Consider the following 13,321-nt stretch of genomic DNA (forward strand, 5'->3'; position numbering starts at 1 on the left):
GTCTCCTGAAGTAGCTGGAGTTTCCTGGGTAGGGTACTGGAGAAGAGAGCTGTGCACAAGGGCATGTAAATTTATGAAAATTCCTTGACTGAGGGCTACCCTATGCAGATAAAGGTTGAAATTCCATGAGACATGACAGAGATAAACTGCTGTGGGGATAAAAACTGAGTAGTAATAACAGAGGCTCAACAGTTTAGGAAGATGTTGGAGTTCTGCCCTAGAAATAAGCAAACAAACAAAAACCAACAACAAAAAAATCCTCTGTTAATGAATAAAACAAAACATAAGAGTGTCAATAAACTGTACCAATAATTTGTCTGATAAGACAAACCAAATATGCTTAAAAAAGAAGATGATATAATTCAAATATCCTATCACATATCTTCCAAATTTTCTGGTATATAATTAAAGATGCTTAAACATGTAAAGAGAAAAAAATATGACCCACAATCAACTGGGAAAAGAGCCACAGAAAGAGACCATGAGATGATTCATATGTTGGTAGTATCAGGCAAGGATTTTAAAGAAGCTATTATGAATATATTCAAGGACTTAAAGGGAAAGATGGTCATAATGAGTAAACCGATGAGAGAACTTCCACAGAGTTCACCTGAGTTTAAACCATCCTTTTAAAACATTGATTTCAATAAAAAATGGTTTGGTGAGACTTTGGATAATGCTGAGATCTTCCTTCCTGAAAGTGTTCACATAAATATCCCCAGGGGGGATAATGTAAAGTGGCATCCAAGCCATAGGTTGGATGACATAAAGAGCAGGAGAGGAGAAGATGGAGTAGGCAGTCAATAATCACTTCCAACTATCAGAGTCTGTTTCTCTTATCATCACCACCGGGAAAGGGAAATCATTAGATACGCAGGATGAACTGGGCTCTCTCTGGTCATGCTGTGTCTCCTTCCTGTTGAGTCCCTACTGCGACAATACTGGAAGAGCAGGAACTGCGAGGTGAGATGAATTAGGTTGTCATGGAGCAATGCAGAGTCAGATTTACCTCTAACCGCATTGTTAGATGTTACACTTACAAACACCTGGAGTTTATCTTCTCCTGTACTCCTAGATTAGTCCAGCCATGTTCCTAGAAAGTCAATGAAACTTGTGTGACCAGACTCAAGTATAGCCATGGAGCTTCAAGCTCTGTGTACCAGTACGATGAGTGATTCATAGAAAGTGCCTGATAAATAGTTGTTAAATGAATGAATGCATTCTAGCCACCTACTGTATTTAATGTGACTTGAACTTGCAATAAAGCAAACTACATATCCCAGCGGTCTCCAAAATTCACTCTCTTGCCCAATCTCCCCAAACAATATGACACTTCCTGCAGAACCTCTCTCAGAATCTCAGTGCTGATTTTGAGATCCTTTTCAAAAGGTCAAGAAGAGATACATTAATGTAGAGCAAAACCAAGGATGAATCATTTTAATACAATAAAAGTGATTATTTTTGCCCTGTGGTTTTTTCTTCCTATCTCAAGGGCATGGAGAACGATGACCCAAGAGGTAAAGAAGACTCCCCCTGCTTCCTCAAACTATGTCTGTTCAAAATATTATCAAGAGGGCCTAGCACTTCCTCTCCATTCTCTGATTGCCAATGATGCTAAAAGGTTAAGACCAGAAAATATTCTCCTTCTATGTTCAGTGCAGAGAAAGCAATCCAGGGACTGCTGCAGGAGGGAGATAGAGACCCCTCCCTGCTCCCATCTCTCCTCTGTCTTGTCCTTCTTCACTGCCTCTCACAGTTTTCCCCCCTTCTCTTTTTGCTTCCCCTGCCCCCCTCCACCCCAAACTTACCCAGGGTTTACAATAGTTTATCAGAGTTGCACATGCCCATTAGCTGCAGGCAAATCTTGTCAGCAAGCAGGAAGCTGTAGGAATTCTCCCCTAGTGGTGTTTAAACTCTTTGTGTGAGCTTAATCCAGGGGATTAACAAATGGATCAGCTGGAGACCTCCTCTTACCAAGACAGAATGGGCAAGTTCAAGCAGGAATAGTCCCTGAGATGTCTGGTTCTGCGGGAGCTAAGAATACAACACCAACTAGGGACTGGACAGGGTGTGTCCCTAGGGGAGGCCAAGGTCACAAAGGAAATAGCTTTGCTGTCACGGTACCTCTGTTGCTGCTGACTTCACATGTCCCCTCCTTCTCCATGCACTGCTGCCACTGTCTTGCAGCCCTCATGCCAGCCCGACCACCCCTATCTGGCCCTGGAGTGTTTCTTATCTCCTGCCACCTCTAAACTTCCTGGTTTCTCCTCCTTCTCCCCGGTCCATGACGGACCTGCCCAGAATCCATTTTCTTCCTGCTGTGTCCTGTGTTCCATGGTGTCTTAAGGTGGGCTCCTTAGAAGCAGTACATGAGACAGGGATACTTGAATAAGTGATTTTAGTGGGAAAACGCTCTTATGAGAAGGGATGCAAGAGAAATAGGAGAGACCAGAGGAAGAGAGCAAAGCAAGGATAGGTTCTCAGCTAGAAAATAGCTTCGGTCTGCAGGCAGTCCTGGAGGGGAAACTGCCCCACATAATAGGTTCTCTCTTGAGGCAAAGGGACTGATATTTTACACTTTGTGTTAGTCATGCATTGGTTGCTGGCATCGGGGAAAGATGACCTTCCAGGTGAGATAGCTCCCATTCATCCACAGTTCTCCAGAGAAGAGGGCAACTGTGGGATGGACACAGCTCCTCATAAAAGAGATCTACGGGGATACTGCAGCATCCAGTGTATATGGCTTTGGATCAGCCTTAGCTCATATAAGAGCATAAAACAATCAGAACATAGGGTGATAAGGAACAAAGAAAAGGACTGGCAGCCCTGCCCAGGGGTGATGCCAAATTGGTCATCCATTTCTAGGAAGTGTATATAGTTATTTTCCCACCATGTTTTGTGTCATATGACCTCCTCCCAACTCCATCTTCTGTTACTCCGTACACAAATAACAAAATCCCAGTTCTCCTTCCTGTATAACTTGGAAAAAGTTCTCTCTCAAATATTTTTTGGCTTTTCCAAAGAGTGCTACACTCTCCTAGCCATTGCATACCATCCCTCCATCAGAGTCACTGCTCTAAGCTTATTCCCCAGGCATATCTCCTCCACTAACAGTTATTTTTTTCTTGGTGCTTCAAAAACATAACCTTCTCCCACTCTTCATTCCTCAAGTATGGAGGACAGCAAGTTGAAGATGATTCAAATGAATTACAAAACAAGAAAGGAAAACCCATCTTGGATATCAGACCCTTAATTCCATCAGCCATGCCCTTCACAGAAAGGCATGTCAGTTACTGTTCTCTCTGCCCTCAGTTGCATGCCCCAGAAAACAACCTTCTCTTCCAAGCCTCACTTTCCTGGGACTCCCCGAATGCCAGTCTCAGGTTTACTCCAGAGGAAAGAGCATGCTTTGGAATTCTTTTGGGTAATCATATTTTGAAGTCATATTTTACTTCTGACTCATTTATTGTCTTTTGGTCTTAATTTATTTTATCTTGTGAAAATGTATGTATATTTGTAATCCACCTTAAACAGAGAAGTGTAGGACTAGATAATTAGGCAATTAATCTCTCCACGTTTTCTACGAAAGTTATTTCCCTGATCATTTACTTCCATGATGGTAAGATTTAGGGAAAATGTGGCCACCCAGCTAAACTCCACATTTCCTAGCCTCTCTTGCAGTTAAGTGTGACATTCCGGCTAATTACATATTCACAGAAGTGATGCATATCATTTCTTAATCAAGTTAGATTCTACGGAATGGGCACAGATTCTCTTCTCTCCACACATAATCTCCTACCAGCTGTAAGCCAGAGCTTGTGTAGACAAATTAAACTGTCATAAGGTTTATGCTTACAAATGGTGCTTAAATATGCACTACCTCACCAGCTGTCCCACCCCATCATAGGAGGCCAGTCTAGAGCTCTACTCCTTCTGCGAGCACTTAGAGCTAATGATGGTAGTCACTCCATGTCCTTATGAAAGAGAGAATTATGGCATTACTGTCTGGTGAACAAAACTGACACCTGGGGATGGCAGAGCCCCACGAAAGAGTTTTCAGCACTGTGATAATGACAAATCAACCATGAAAATGAGACAAACTTCTCTCTTGTCTAAGTCACTAGGTCTAGTTCAGCACTCAAACATACATCCTAACTAATTCAGCCCAGGTGGACTGGACGTTGTTCAGAGACTGAATCAACTGAATGCAAGCCATCATGGCTGAGACAAAGAGGGAGTGGCTGGGGAAAATACAAAGCATTCCAAAATAACAAATGGAGGGACTGGAAGAGTAATTTTTTTTTAAGATTTTATTTATTTATTTGACAAAGAGAGAGACACAGCGAGAGAGGGAACACAAGCAGGGGGAGTAGGAGAGGAAGAAGCAGGCTTCCCGCTGAGCAGGGACCTGGATGCGGGACTCAGTCCCAGGACCCTGGGATCATGACCCGAGCTGAAGGCAGACGCTTAACGACTGAGCCACTCAGGCGCCCAGAGTAATTTTTTTTTTTAAGATTTTATTTATTTATTTGCCAGAGAGAGAAAGAGCGAGCGAGAGAGAGAGAGTACAAGCAGGGGAGTGGCAGGTAGAGGAAGAAGCAAGCTCCCTGCTGAGCAAGGAGCCCAATGAGGGACTCGATCCCAGGAGCCTGAGATCATGACCTGAGCCGAAGGCAGAGCTTAACCAACTGAGCAACCTGGGTGTCCTAAAGAGTAATTGTTTTTAATGTCAAAGCTGTCCCCCAATCAAATGTGACATGGAAAAATACATACAAGGGAAAGACACAATTGAACCAATAATATCATAAGCCCTTTTCATGAAACCATCTAAGTTATATCCCATTTTTTATACTTCCAAGAGAAAACAAACCCGTTACAAGTTTATTAACAGCAACAACATTATTAACAGCAGTTTGATTTATTTGATTTGATTTGATGTTGGGGCAACGAAATAATATATGCACTTTTGCAAATAATTTTAAATCAATTTCTTGAAAAGAATCACTCCTTGTTGGCTCTAATATTCAGGTCACTATAAGGTCACTTGACATGCTGTGGCAATATTTTCAGGCTAACCCGAGACATGATGCATACCCCAAATGCTTTAAATGCCTGGTATTAACTGAGGGAACCACCATGTCTATAGTCTATGTTTTCTCTTTACAGAAGGATTTTACAGAGGTTTATATAAAGAGGGAATATGGGGGGAGGAGCAAGATGGTGGAGGAGTAGGAGACCTGGATTTCATCTGGTCTCAGGAATTTAGCTGGATAGGGATCAAACCATTCTGAACACCTACGAACTCAACAGGAGATGGAAGAAAAGAATAGCAACAACTCTCTGAACAGAAAAGTGACCACTTTCTGGAAGTCTCCTCTGGACAAAATGACAAGACGGAAAAATTCACCTCAACAAAAAGAACAAGAGGCAGTACCGACTGCCAGGGACCTAATCAATATGGACATTAGTATGATGTCAGAACTAGAGTCCAGAATGATGATTTTAAAGATACTAGCTGGGCTTGAAAAAAACATGGAAGTTCTTAGAGAAACCCTTTCTGGAGAAATAAAAGAACTAAAATCTAAACAAGTCAAAATCAAAAAGGCTATTAATGAGATGCAAAAAAAAATGGAGGCTCTAACTGCTAAGATAAATGAGACAGAAGAGAGAATTAGTGATAGAAGACCAAATGATGGAAAATAAAGAAGCTGAGAAAAAGAGAGATAAACAACTACTGGATCATGAGGGCAGAATTCAAGAAATAAGCGATACCATAAGATGAAACAACATTAGAATAATTGGGATCCCAGAAGAAGAAGAAAGAGAGAGAGGGGCAGAAGGTATATTGGAGCAAATTATAGCAGAGAAAGAACTTCCCTAATGTGGGGAAGGAAAGAGGCATCAAAATCCAGGAGGCACAGAGAACCCCTCTCAAAATCAATAAAAATAGGTCAACACCCCGACATCTAATAGTAAAACTTACGAGTCTCAGAGACAAAGAGAAAATCCTGAAAGCAGCTCAGGAGAAGAGATCTGTAACCTACAATGGTAGAAACATTAGACTGGCAACAGACCTATCCACAGAGACCTGGCAGGCCAGAAAGGACTGGCATGATATCTTCAGAGCACTAAATGAGAAAAATATGCAGGCAAGAATACTATATCCAGCAAGGCTGTCATTGAAAATAGAAGGAGAGATAAAAAGGTTCCAGGACAAACAAAAACTAAAGGAATTTGCAAACACAAAACAGCCCCCCAAGAAATATTGAAAGGGTCCTCTAAGCAAAGAGAGAACCTAAAAGTAACATAGACCAGAAAGGAACAGAGACAATATACAGTAACAGTCACCTTACAGGCAATACAATGGCACTAAATTCATATCTTTCAATAGTTACCCTGAATGTAAATGGGCTAAATGTCCTAGTCAAAAGACACAGGCTATCAGATTGGATAAAAAAACAAGACCCATTGATATGCTATCTGCAAGAGACTCATTTTAGACCCAAAGACACCCCCACATTGAAAGTGAGGGGGTGGAAAACAATTTACCATACTAATGGACACCAAAAGAAAGCTGGGGTGGCAATCCTTCTATCAGACAAATTAGATTTTAAACCAAAGACTGTAATAAGAGATGAAGAAGGACACTATATCCGACTTACAGGGTCTATCCAACAAGAAGATCTAACAATTGTAAATATCGCTCCTAACATGGGAGCAGCCAATTATATAAGGCAATTAATAACAAAAGGAAAGAAACATGTCGACAACAATACAATAATAGTGGGGGACTTTAACAGCCCCCTGACTGAAATGGACAGATCATCTAAGCAAAAGATCAACAAGGAAATAAAGACTTTAAATGACACACTGGACCAAATGGACTTCACAGACATATTCAGAACATTCCATCCCAAAGCAATAGAATCCACATTCTTCTCTAGTGCGCATGGAACATTCTCCAGAATCGATCACATTCTGGGTCACAAATCAGGTCTCAACTGGTACCAAAAGATTGGGATCATTCCCTGCATATTTTCAGACCACAATGCTTTGAAACTAGAACTCAATCACAAGAGGAAAGTCGGAATGAACTCAAGTACATGGCGGCTAAAGAGCATCCTACTAAAGAATGAATGGGTCAACCAGGAAATTAAAGAAGAATTAAAAAAATTCATGGAAACCAATGAAAATGAAAACACAACTGTTCAAAATCTTTGGTATGCAGCAAAGTAGGAAAGAGGAAAGTATATAGCAATACAAGCCTTTCTCAAGAAACAAGAAAGTTCTCAAATACACAAACTTACCCTACACCTAAAGGAGCTGGAGAAAGAACAGCAAATAAAGCCTAAACCCAGCAGGAGAAGAGAAATAATAAAGATCAGAGCAGAAATCAATGAACTAGAAACCAGAAGAACAGTAGAACAGATCAACGAAACTAGGAGCTGGTTCTTTGAAAGAATTAACAAGATTGATAAACCCCTGGCCAGACTTATCAAAAAGAAAAGAGAAATGACCCAAATCCACAAAATCATGAATGAAAGAGGAGAGATCACAACGAACACCAAAGAAATACAAACAATTATAAGAACATATTATGAGCCACTCTATGCCAGCAAATTAGATAATCTGGAAGAAATGGATGCATTCCTAGAGATGTATCAACTACCAAAATTGAACCAGGAAGAAATAGAAAACCTGAACAGACCTAAAACCACTAAGGCAATTGAAGCAGTCATCAAAAATCTCCCAACAAACAAAAGCCCAGGGCCAGATGGCTTCCCAGGGGAATTCTACCAAACATTTAAAGAAGAATTAATACCTATTCTCCTGAAACTGTTCCAAAAAATAGAAATGGAAGGAAAACTTCCAAACTCATTTAATGAGGCCACCATTACCTTGATCCCAAAAACAGACAAAGACCCCATCAAAAAGGAGAATTACAGACCAATATCCTTGATGAACATGGATGCAAAAATTCTCAGCAAAATACTAGCCAATAGGATCCAACAGTACATTAAATGGATTATTCACCATGACCAAGTGGGATTTATCCCTGGGCTGCAAGGCTGGTTCAACATCTGCAAATCAATCAACATGATACAATATATTAAAAAAGAAAGAACAAGAATCATATGATCCTCTCAATAGATGCAGAGAAAGCATTTGATAAAGTCCAGCATCCTTTCTTGATCAAAACTCCTCAGAGTATAGGGATAGAGGGTACATACCTCAATATCATAAAAGCCATCTATGAAAAACCCACAGCGAATATCATTCGCAATGGGGAAAAACTGAGAGCTTTCCCCCTAAGATCAGGAACGCGGCAGGGATGTCCACTATCACCACTGCTATTCAACATAGTATTAGAAGTCCTAGCCACAGCAATCAGACAACAAAAAGAAATCAAATGCATCCAAATCGGCAAGGAGGAAGTCAAACTCTCACTCTTTGCAGACGATATGATACTTGATGTGGAAAACCCAAAAGACTCCACCCCAAAACTGCTAGAACTCATACAGGAATTCAGTAAAGTGGCAGGATATAAAATCAATGAAAAGAAATCAGTGGCATTCCTATACACCAACAACAAGACAGAAGAAAGAGAAATTAAGGAGTCGATCCCATTTACAATTGCACCCAAAACCATAAGATACCTAGGAATAAATTTAACCAAAGAGGCAAAGGATCTGTACTCAGGAAACTATAAAACATTCATGAAAGAAATTGAGGAAGACACAAAGAAATGGAAAAACGTTCCATGCTCATGGATTGGAAGAACAAACATTGTGAAGATGTCAATGCTACCTAGAGCAGTCTACACATTCAATGAAATCCCCATCAAAATACCATCCACTTTTTTCAATAAAATGGAACAAATAATCCTAAAATTTGTATGGAACCAAAAAAGACCCCGAATGGCCAGAGGAATGTTGGGAAAAAGAAAAGCAAAGCTGGCGGCATCACAATTCCGGACTTCCAGCTCTATTACAAAGCTGTCATCATCAAGACAGTATGGTACTGGCACAAAAACAGACACATAGATCAATGGAACAGAATCGAGAGCCCAGGAATGGACCCTCAACTCTATGGTCAACTCATCTTTGACAAAGCAGGAAAGAATGTCCAATGGAAAAAAGACAGTCTCTTCCACAAATGGTGTTGGGAAAATTGGACAGCCACATGCAGAAGAATGAAACCAGACCATTTCCTTACACCACACACAAAAATAGACTCCAAATGGTTGAAAGACCTAGATGTGAGACAGGAGTCCATCAAAATCCTAGAGGAGAACACAGGCAGCAACCTCTTTGACCTCAGCTGCAGCAACTTCTTCCTAGAAACATCGCCAAAGGCAAGGGAAGCAATGGCAAAAATGAACTATTGGGACTTCATCAAGATAAAAAGCTTTTGCACAGCAAAAGAAACAGTCCACAAAACCAAAAGACAACCGACAGAATGGGAGAAAATATTTGCAAATGACATATCAGATAAAGGGCTGGTATCCAAAATCTATAAAGAACTTATCAAACTCAACACCCGAAGAACAAATAATCCAATCAAGAAATGGGCAGAAGACATGAGCAGACATTTTTCCAAAGAAGACATCCAAATGGCCAAAAGACACATGAAAAAGTGCTCAACATTGCTCGGCATCAGGGAAATCCAAATCAAAACCTCACTGAGAGACCACCTCACACCAGTCAGAATGGCTAAAATTAACAAGTCAGGAAATGACAGATGTTGCCAGGGATGCGGAGAAAGGGGAACCCTCCTACACTGTTGGTGGGAATGCAAGCTGGTGCAGCCACTCTGGAAAACAGTATGGAGGTTCCTCAAAAAGTTGAAAATAGATCTACCATACGATCCAGCAATTGCACTCCTGGGTATTTACCACAAAGATACAAATGTAGGGATCCAAAGGGTACGTGCACCCCAATGTTTATAGCAGCAATGTCCACAATAGCCAAACTGTGGAAAGAGCCAAGATGTCCATCAACAGATGAATGGATAAAGAAGAAGTGGTATATATACACAATGGAATATTATGCATCCATCAAAAGGAATGAGATCTTGCCATTTGCAACGATGTGGATGGAACTGGAGGGTGTTATGCTGAGTGAAATAAGTCAATCAGAGAAAGACATGTATCATATGACCTCACTGATATGAGGAATTCTTAATCTCAGGAAACAAACTGAGTGTTGCTGGAGTGGTGGGGGATGTGAGGGGCGGGGGTGGCTGGGTGATAGACATTTGGGAGGGTATGTGCTGTGGTGAGCGCTGTGAATTGTGTAAGACTGTTGAATCACAGACCTGTGCCTCTGAAACAAGTAATGCAATATATCTTAAGGGAAAAAAAAAAGAAGATAGCAGGAGAGGAAGAATGAAGGGAGGAAATCAGAGGGGGAGATGAACCATGAGAGATGATGGACTCTGAAAAACAAACTGAGGGTTCTAGAGGGGAGGAGGATGGGGGGATGGGTTAGCCTGGTGATGGGTATTAAAGAGGGCACATTCTGCGTGGAGCACTGGGTGTTATGCACAAACAATGAATCATGGAACACTACATCAAGAACTAATGATGTAATGTATGGTGATTAACATAACAAAAAAATTAAAAAAAACTAATGATGTAATGTATGGTGAGTCACATAACATAATAATAAAAATTAATAAATAAAGAGGGAATATGATCAGGGTTCAGTCCAAGGAGGCTGATCCTATACTACTAGCAACAGGATGACTTAGCTGAGATGGACTTGTTTAGCTGGTTTCTTCAGTCCTGGAACCTTTTCCCCATTTGCCATCCCCACGCCCATGCCTGTGTCTGCATTTTGAGCCCTGCTTTTCTCCCTAGTTCCTCTTTTGGAATGTCTTCTTCCTCCCCTCTTCTAGTCTTAATCTAATCTAAGACTAGATTCTCACCCCATCCATGAAGGCTTTTTCTACTGTTAAGTAAAGCTTTCTGTTCCTGACTGGGGTTTCTGAAGCCCATAACTTCTCTGTGCTTAGAGTCTGTACCACAAGATTTAGTCCTTAGGCACATCATGGCTTGTATTGACCAAGGGTGTTTCAAGTGTATAGTTTTCTCTCCCCACCTAAATTCTTAAAGGCAGCAGAGATCACACTTCACCCAGTGCTTCTATTTCCTACAGATCTGGATGCATAGGAGATGCTCAATAGAGAGTAGTAGATATTCAGTTAAATTGATGGATTGGTTATTAAAATTTCCCAGGAAGTATCCTCAATTCCTCCCTCTATAATGTCTTTAAAATTTTTCTCATCTTTTTTGGAGTGTGTGTGTGCATTTAAATGTGTGCATTAGTTCACTTAAAAATAATTACTGAGTACTTACTATGTGCCAGGCACAATGTTGACTGCTGATGAGAAAAAAATTAGCTGTGACAAGACCCTGGTTTTCTTCGCCCTGCATAGCTAAGGAATGATTATTTAGAGAAAGAACAACTCAGGGGCAGAGGCTGACTTGAGCAGAAGAGCCAGGATGGAGATGTGCTGTGCTCAAGGTAGGAAGGAGGCATCCAGGTGGTGACTGGAAAGGCGATTCTAGGAGCACAGTGGGGGATTTGGGCTGGATGTGGATCTCTGGGAGACATTTGTCTATAGATGACAGTTGGACCCATGGATCTAGTAAAATTTTCTAGAGGGACAGAATAAAAAGAAAGATAACAGTATTCTATGACCAATAAAACATGAAAGGAACACCACAGAAGGTTCGAATGTGACCTAAAAATCTTATTTAATCTGGAAACAACATCTGCAGTAGTAGCTTGGAGAAATGGGGGCAGTTCTGGGGGGCCACTGCAAGGAATTTCCTGCCCCTCATTTGAATGCTTTGAACCCCAGTCTTATGATGGTTGGCCTTGCTGGCAGATAGGCTGGAAGAGGGAGGAGGATGTAGGCTCTGGCCCAACTCTGACACAAGAAGCAGACAAATAGAGTCCAACGATGGTGGACTACCATGTATCTGAGGATCAGAAGGAGGGTTCCACACATTTTCCCTTCCTTCAAAGTGATGCTAAGTGGGCAGTCTGGCCCTAGTTCTGCTATAAAGTTAATGCTATTACCTTGGGCAGCTATCACTTGTTTGGCCCTTAAAGTCTATCTGTAAGAAGGATGAACAAAATAATCTTTTGGTCCCCTAGACAGTCGTCAGTAAAAGAACCAACCAGAAATCCTGCCTCTCCTATAGCTCAGAATCAGGAAATGAGGATGCTGGCACCTACACCTGTGCATGCGTTGGGGTCTAGCGCTACCCCCTTGCCGCCCAAACTGATATCTGAACTCATCATTAGAAAGGGTTTTTTTTTTTTTTTTTTTTAAGAGCATTGTTTCATGACTTTGGGTCCTCAGACCCCTATGTGGTGAGGTTGTATACCAGGTGGTATGGGAAACTGTAGGAAAAGGCTGGGAATCACCTCAGGGCATTAATTTAACTGAAAAATTTAAGGGAAAAAGCAATTTCAAGTTAACATAAATACTTTCTATGAAAGTAGAATGCAAATTTTGCATTAGTCCTAAAGACTGCACAAGAGATGCAAACGAAAGTTGGCATTTTCTGGTTGCACTGGGCTACTTGCTGCTTTCACAAGGACCAAAACCTCTCTCTCTGTCTTTTTTTTTTTTTTAGATTTATTTATTTATTTATTTGACAGAGAGAGGGTGAGACATTGAGAGAGGGAACACAAGCAAAGGGAGTGGGAGAGGGAGAAGCAGGCTTCCCGCCGAGCAGGGAGCCCGATGCGGGGATCATGACCTGAGCCGAAGGCAGAAGCTTAACGACTGAGCCACCCAGGTGCCCCAAAACCTCTCTCTTTTTGTTAGGAAGGCCTGGCAGTATTGCCAGGCATTCTTTGCTCAATGGATTTACCAGATATTTATCACTCTCAGGTACCTGAGAATTTCCATTTGAGCTAGAACAGTTCATGTTTTCTTGTTTTAGCTGTTGTCTTTTGTTTGTTTTGCCCCTAGAAAATGCAAGGGCTCTAATCTGGGGGAATTTTGGCTGGCACTATGTTGACAATTTCTGTCTTTACCAGAACATTCTCTTGTGGAGCGGTTGTGGCAATTTAGCATTGAAGGATCTGGTTCTGGAAGTTATATAATGTGCTCATAAAAGAGGAGCTGGATATGGCCTTAGAAGATCTAAAATTCCCTTCAGGTCATGATTTGATCATCCTCTAGAAAATGCACAGTATCTAATCATTTGGACTCAAATAGTTGGTTCTACTCTTGTAAATTCCTGACCGAAAGCAATTATTTCCCAAATTTTAGAGACAAATGAACCATAGAAGGGCAG

This window comes from Eumetopias jubatus, unplaced genomic scaffold (genome assembly GCF_037043125.1).
Source record: "Eumetopias jubatus isolate StellerSeaLion01/CBP00866 unplaced genomic scaffold, mEumJub1_p1.0 scaffold_9, whole genome shotgun sequence".
Taxonomy (NCBI): Eukaryota; Metazoa; Chordata; class Mammalia; order Carnivora; family Otariidae; genus Eumetopias; species Eumetopias jubatus.